This window comes from Scleropages formosus, chromosome 17 (genome assembly GCF_900964775.1).
Source record: "Scleropages formosus chromosome 17, fSclFor1.1, whole genome shotgun sequence".
Taxonomy (NCBI): Eukaryota; Metazoa; Chordata; class Actinopteri; order Osteoglossiformes; family Osteoglossidae; genus Scleropages; species Scleropages formosus.
Window position 1 is genome coordinate 4397745 of NC_041822.1, and position 8246 is coordinate 4405990.

Below are 8246 nucleotides of genomic sequence, written 5' to 3' on the forward strand. Positions count from 1 at the left end.
GACTCAACGGGACCTAACAACAGCCAAGCTCAATGGTACCACAGCCGTAGAGATTTTAACCAGCACCCTTGAGATCCAAAGGCAGCAGTTCAAAGCCCTTCACTTCCAGTTGCCCTAATGTTTTGAAACCATTTATTTTAGTGAACTTCTTAACTGTTAACAAGACAATTTAATAAACCTGAGACTAAATTAAAAGTCTTCACACATGCATAAGTACTGTACCTCAGCTACCCTTAATTACATTTTTGCCTGTCAGGACTATATCAGATAGAGTACCTTCCTTCTATAGACTGACAAATAAATTTCAGGCAATGCAAGCAATGAATATCCATTTTTTTAAGGAGCAAAAAAACTGAAAATGACATTTGTATTTTCATCTAAGTTCTTCAGGGGCAATTGATTGTTTCCCACATCTGTATCAAAAATACACGTCATCATTTTTACTCCAGAACTGTGGCTGTATCAATGATATAGTGCCTTTCCTCATTCAGGATCAGCAGGCCACAGAAAAACCATTTTGTGTATAAATAATGCATATAGGGCTCCTAGTGTGACCACTTAAATTTGGCAGTTGGTATGAGTTATGTGCACTGTCTGGCATGACTTCATAGGGGGCTCTGCTCAAAAAGCTGTATACTTCTACAACAATATTTGATTCTTTCTGAAAAAGCATCCCTGCATGCCAACACACTGCTTTTACATATAAAACATTACTTGAGATGGAAGCAACGCATGTAAAAGTCAACTTCTACCATTAAAAAAGGTTAAATATGAAGATTAAATATGACTAAGAAATAGATTGATTTTGAGGTAAAAACACGTTAATGAAATGTTCCATGGATTGCAGCATTGAATAAAAGAAAATCATTTAGGATTTGTGAACAGAGCAGGCTTGGTTTTCTGGTTAGCAACAATGAACAGATTGAAGGAGAATGAAATGCTCAAGACACAGCTTAAGTTTAATTTGGTTTTTATTGCAGATTTTTTGATGGATGACTCCATACCTTTCTCAGGGTCCACCTTCCAAGGTTCATTCATTGGTATGTCCCTCACACATTTTCTCCCCTCTCCCTCGATGGCTTTGCCCCTTCATACGCCAGCAGGCTGGTCAGGGGTTTACGTTTCCATTTATTCATTAGCAGATGACATACATCTCATAGAAAATACAATGTGTACATTACATTAGCAAAGAGAGACACTTAGATGCAGATGCGTGATACTTAAGTAGAGATAGTTTGTTTCTTTCTGCCAAATGAACCAATATACATCAAGTGAGTAGTTGCATTACTCGTGCATGGGACCACCAAGCGGGCAGATGTGGAAGAGTGTAGCAGCCTGGTTGGGGTGTAGCGGAAGATCAAGTCTTGTAGATATCTGGGAGCAGTTCCATTGATGTTTTTGTAGGCCTCTTCTTTGTCATGTATAGTTTTGTGCCTTTTCATTGATGGAGAGGTGAGAGAGAGCCATCTTGGAATGATACTACAGGATTAAAGCCTCAAATATTACATTATTACAACAACAACAGTAACAACAACACGTGCGGTTGTTTTTGTTGTTTTTCTTTATGTCGGTTCTTTAAACTATATGATGTGGTAGATAATTTTCACTAACATGCAAACTTTTGTTGGCATACTTACAATCATATTTGTGCTGTGGTTATGTGACAGATATGTTTTTATTTATTTAGACAATTTAATTACAATACCTCACTCAGACTGTACTATCTCAGGAGTGCAATTCCTCATTCACTACACCACCTGCTGTACCTCGGGCTGTACTCTCTCAGGGGTACTTCTTTATTCACTACACCACCTGCTACTGCTTAAATTAAATATTAAACATTATATTCGTTTCATTTATGATTGCATAGCAGGAGCTTTCATCCAAAGAGACACACTCAGTTTTCCATTTTTATTGCCACAAGTGTGTTTTATACAGCTGGAGGTTTGACTCAAACAATTAAAGACTACCAAATTTCTGGAGGGTACCACAGACGTTCCTTAGCTTCTACCCCCCTGGTGGTCTTAAACACAGACAGAACGTTACATTCACATCCCCTTCACACCATTAGTTCATGCTACATTCATTTCCCAGTGGAAATGTTAAGATGATGACTAATAGCGTTATTAGTAATGGTTACATTGCATAATGTGATTTGTGGTTATACTGATAATCAGAAGATTCTTTGTGCTCAGAAACTGTAAGAAAATGTGACATTTATCACTTTTTTATTGACTCTTATTTTAGTGTTTGATATTACTGAAATTCAGTTTCTTCACTCATCCTTGGTGATAGACAGATTTAACAAAGATGCATTTAACGCGGATAAATAATGTGTTTGTCAATGTTGCACATTGGCTTTAACAGGCAAAGAACATGGCCTGGAGCACAAATGCTTAAAAGCTGTGCTCAGCGGTGTCCTGATGGAACACTTTCCACTTCATTTAGCACTGAAGGACAATATGTCAGTGTTTCAAAATGCATGGTTACAATTCAGAGGAGAAGCATGTGACAAGAGGAGCACTGTGACAGTTCGTCGATGAGAAGTGGTGTTTTTGATCACACCCAGGGACGTGTATATAAACCTTCTATAAAATACATGAAAAACATATCTTGAGAAAGAATTTTGTGAAGCAAACTCTCCATGAGACAGAGAATAGCTTCCCACATAAATGCCACCCTCACACAAAGATAAGTTATGACCTTGATAACAGCTGTTTTTTAGAAAAATAAAAAAATAATAATTCAAAGGAGATGCTTTATTCTGACATTCCTCTGCAGGCTTATTCAACTTGTTACACAATTACAAACTTTAACAATTGATCACTTACATTTGAATGGCTCATGTCTGCTTCTTTTACATCTCCATGGCATTTATGAAGAAAAATGAATCTTTTTATTGCTTCCGAAAAGATAATAAGCAAGTGTATGATTGATAATTGCTGGGTTGGTTTGGCAAAGTGAAGTGAACTTGCGCATATAATTTTTGTGCACTAGGCTGAAAATGCACAGACACATAAACACTTGTGGAAGTTCTGAGTACATACCTAACAGATCAGTTGACATTTAACAGAAACTAGATTACTCTGTAGGAGTCCAGGATAAGCAGAATATTCCAAAGAGCAATTACACACACTCCACTAATCCTTCAATGTAATTTAAATGGAAGGATCAGTGGTGCAAATGTCAGCATCTTAAAGCTCTAGTTGTACCTTACAAGGTCTGAGTTTAGAGTAGGCAGGTTTTTTTGCCATGAAATTACAGCAATGTTGAGTTTATCAACTGGTCTGTTGAGCAGGCATAGTAAGTCTGTGGGAAAAGATTTAAAGAAACACATTAATTCAGCAGACACTATTCTCCAAAGCAACTTCCAATGAACTCTATATAGTGTTATCAGTCCACACACCTTATTCACCAAGGTGACTTACACTGAGAGATACACTACTTACACTTGGTCACTCATCCATACATCAGTGGGACACACACTCTCTGTCACTCACATACTATGGGTGAACCTGAACAGCATGTCTTTGGACTGTGGGAGGAAACCAGAGCAACCTGAGTAAACCCATGCAGACACAAGGAGAACATGCAAACTCCACAAAGCCTGAGCAGGGGATCAAACTCATGTCCTCTCACACCACCCAAGTGCTATGAAACAGCAGTAGTGCTCGCTATGCCACCGTGCCACCCAAACACAAATTTTTGACACCAGTGGGTTTTCACAGAATTTTTGGATTGTAAGGAAGCAGCTTCAACATGCTTCTGTGCTTTTGCCTCATGGCTGAGCACTATTTTTGGGCACGTGAAAAGAGTGTTTCTTGGAGATACTGATGGTGACACGTTTTCACAGCTAAGGGGTCTTTGCAGTAGAAAAAGAGTTAAGAGGATGCTTGAGGGAAAACTGGTTTGTTTGAAAGCAAAATGGTGCAAAGGGAAGAAAAAACATGTCCTTTGTGCTTGGTGTCAAAGCAAGGACTGTTTTTGTAGTGGGTTGGCATTTCAGAAATAAAGTAAAGATTATTTATACTGTAGAATTTATTTCATTAGAAGAAATCAAGCTATGCAAGGTCATTTTCTGATAGAAAACGAAGGCAATGAATATACTGTCTTTGTTACAGTCAACGATAAAACCTATTATCTTAAAATAAAAAAGAGCATACTATCCAAAAATATGGCAAAGCCTTATATCACATTGTTGCAGCACACAATATAACTGGTATTTATTTCAAACTCTTATAAATAAACACCAGATTAAGGCCTTGATTTACAAAGGTACAGTTTCATTTTTTTCACAAATCTTCAATGCAGTAATCCTACATGAGGTATCTAACTAAGAAACTACAGTTTAGGTTGCATACATTCATTTTACATGGTCTCCTTAGCTAACATTTATACATCATTTAACCAGCAAAGGGTTTAAAGGTGCAAAGTATAGCTTTTGCATGTAAAGTAGAAACAAAAAGTAAAAACAAAAAAGACAACAGTTAATGTAAGTTGTGTATGTAACTTAAGAACAATTTTTGCAGATGAATAGTATCTATATATTATATTTATGATCTAGGGTTAGTACCTTGGTCATGGGTAGTACAGCAGAAATCATCTGAACCCAAGTCTTCCCATTATATCTCTAACTAATACAATATCTGCTGCTTCCTAATAACCATCTTCACAATTTATCCATTTATTCAGCATATTGTGTTAACAAAAGGTAAGTTGATCAAGGACACTACAGCGAGATTTCAAAACAGGGATTTTCAAATTTCACTTCAACTGTACTTGCTCTTCACAAGAATTGTGTAAATCTGATGAAACTACGGTAATAACCCAAAGTGAACTGGCGGAAGTGTCACAGAGCAATGTTTTCCATGGAAAATCCTGAGTCATACTAGAACAGAAAATTTAATAATGATTAAAAAATACTGTGTACAAAAATGCTTTGCTAATATTCAAAGTTGTTTTTCAAATAAGTTCTAAGGTCATTTGCATCACTGAGACTTAAGATTTTAATATAAGGCTGATGAAATGTACTCCCAAAGTATAGGAATACACTCTCAACCGATTATTGCACATTTAACACGTCATAATATATCAATATAATTTGAAACAGGATTTTAAAGATGGGAGCTGGACTCTGAGAGAGGGATCAAGTAAGCAAAGTTTAAAGAAATGACAGTTCACCCCCAGACATAGAGTGCTATAAATGAAACGCTGTCATTAATATGCACAAGTGATAGCAATTCACAGCAGAACAGCCTGGAGTATGAGGTTATTCAGAGGTAGAGGGCATATAGGCAGAGTGGGGGGTACTTTCAGAGGATGAGACAGTGAGACATCCAGGGAAATGGCACAGCGGATTGCAGACATTGAGACAAAACCTTTTCACTGATTAAACTCAACCTTAACAGGTCATTTGGGATTTTCTGAATATAAAAGTCAACAGTCTATCTCTTTCGGGTATTATCCTTTCACAAATACAGGAAAAGGAATACTCAAAAGTTTTAGAAAAGCCTTACAGCAGTACAGGGTAGGTTATGTATTGTAATGATAAAAATCAGATTATTTGAGAAGGTTCAGTTTTTTTCAGGTTTTGGTTCCAATAATATCGAAATAGAGTTGTTTGAAAAACCACTGCCTTCAAGCTGCTCCAAGACATATTTCATATACTACAAGTGAAATGTTTAAATGTTTAATAGCAGCTGAAATCTGTTGAGGGCTTCTTTCCATTGACTAGCAACAAAATTACACATATTATCTCAAACAATACAATGCTTGACAAAAATTGTACAGTTGAGCAGCTTCTGGTGAAACGAGCTTCCTAGTTGTTGGCGTACAAAACGGTATGTAGGATGCATGACTAAAATATTAATTTATGACAATGAGAAAAAAAGTATTGTTATATATTTTTATTTATGCAGGTGACGGATTCTTTTCTCCAAAGCAATGTACAACTCAGAGTAGACAAAAATATGTATCACAACAGGGGGTGAAAAGACTAAAACATGTTATTTGTTTCATACTTTTTTTTTTTTTTTGTTTCCCGGTGGGCTTTCCCCATTTGCTGCCTGTATGAAACATACAAAGAGGGTAATAGGTATATGAAAAGTAGCAGATGGCAAAGAACTGTCTTTCGAAGGCTTCAGGACTTGAGGAGAATAATGAGAGACAGAAGGAATTCATTTCACCACATCAGCATCAAGACATGAGAGCCAATAGACTTTGCATTTTGGACCTCTTGTAAGTGGAATGAACAGGAAGAAAGAGGTGGAGGATCATTGCCTTCTTGCTGGGATATAGGAATGAAATAGATTCCATTGATATGATAGTCCTTTGGCAGTCTTTTAGAGTTAGGGTTAGGGTTAGAGTTGGGGTTAGAGTTGAGGTTAGGATTAGGGTCAGGGAAATCTTTTAGCCTTTAACCTCAGTCTTGGACTTGATGTGACCAGCTGCAGGAAGCCTCTGTCAGCCTTTATTTTCGACCTCTGTCAATTTTCTTTCCTCAACAGGACCCATGGCCCTGTGTGGAAGGAGTTCTGCCTTTGCCTGTTCCAGAGTAGTTTCTTATTCTCAAGATGAGAAGGGTTACAGCTGCCCTCATCTATATTTAAAGAGTTCTGCCAGAACTGGGTGGAACCATCTATCTGTCCTTGCCCAAACCTGTTAGGGAGATGCAACCTTCAGACTCGTAAATGAATGAGGAGCTGCTGATGGTGTCAACTTGCCCATTCCACCGTCTGAAATTAATACACTTAGTCAATTCAATTCAATTCAATTCAATTTATTTTTTTACAGAGTGCTCTTCTCACTCAGTGACACAGAGCGCTTTAACACAGGCATAACGCAAGAAAAACAGATACAAACAAAGAAGACACTCAACTAATGGCTACCATAATAAAGTACTTTTATAGAGCTATAAATATTCCTACTGGCCACCAGGGAAAGGAACAAAAACTCCGAACTAAAAGTTAAGGGAGAGGTCCACGGGCCAGTGGTTGCCCACCCTTCCTGGGAATTCTAGATTAAGTAAGAATTGTAATTGTATTGTTGCTAAATGGTATCTTGGATCCCCAGCTCAGCATGGAACATCTCTTTCATCAGTTCATAGTCCTGAAAAACTTTTGACTAAGAAGGGGGATTTCAGGGTAGGAGAAGGAATAGCAGGGGCATGCAGCTTCATCTCCTTGGTGTATGGTTATGCCTGGACAAGGGCTCAGTTAGAAGAAATGGGCAGCAGGTGTGGCCATCTCACCCTAATTCAGAATTTGTAAAAAATCATTTTGGGCAAAAGGGCATGATGGTGTAAATTTAAACCGGCATACTCGAGTTGTCATGCAACATGGGTTCTCCCACGGCTTACATGTAATTCCTCCAGGTCTTTCACTTTTATCTCAAAATCCAAAAACTTGCTTTAGATGAACTGGTGACTCTAAACAGGCTTAAATGTGAGTCTGTGTGAGTGTATTGCATTTCTCTGTTGTGTTGATGGGTACATAGTTTTAAGTCGCTTACTGAAGTGTATGTAATGTTGCTACTCACATTGCACAAAGCCATCAGCTAAGAACAAATGAGTTATAATAACAGATTAGACAACTAATAAATGAAAACAGGTTCTTTTTACAAAAGTACACAGGAGAAATGTATTGCCTAGAGTACGTTGTAGCATGTTTGCTTCAAAGCCCTATGAAAGCATTTGACCTTAATAAAGTTCTTGTCCTTTGTATGATTTCGCACAGTTCCCATGTGTTAAGCTGATTGTTTTGTAACCCATTGATAGGAATATTTCTACAGTGGCCTACACTGGCTACATTGCTCAAGGCAAAATTTCAAGTGAATGTGTGTGGTTAAGCGGTGCGAAATGACAAGCAGCAGTAAGACCAGGGAGAGGAAGCTGACACCAAAGAGTGGCCCCGCCAGCAATTCACTTTTCATCTCAGTAGCTGCCAACTGAAAAGGCCTTTTCATAATCTGTGCATGCTCCTTCATCCACATGACAGCAGGTCATGTTAAAGGTCTTGTACACACCTCAGGTGAAACAAATAATGTCATGGTCAATATTTGCTTAGCTTCACTCCAAAAATTTTGAATAAAGAAAGCGGTTCACGCTCCTTTTTAATATTAAGACTAGGATTGTGGATCCCTCAGCTCTTTCAAATCAGCACTGTTCTTCAGAGAAAGACTGTATGCTTTAGCAAAACAAAAGAAACGCCAAATCAGAGGTGACAAATAAATCGCTAAATCCAGCAGAA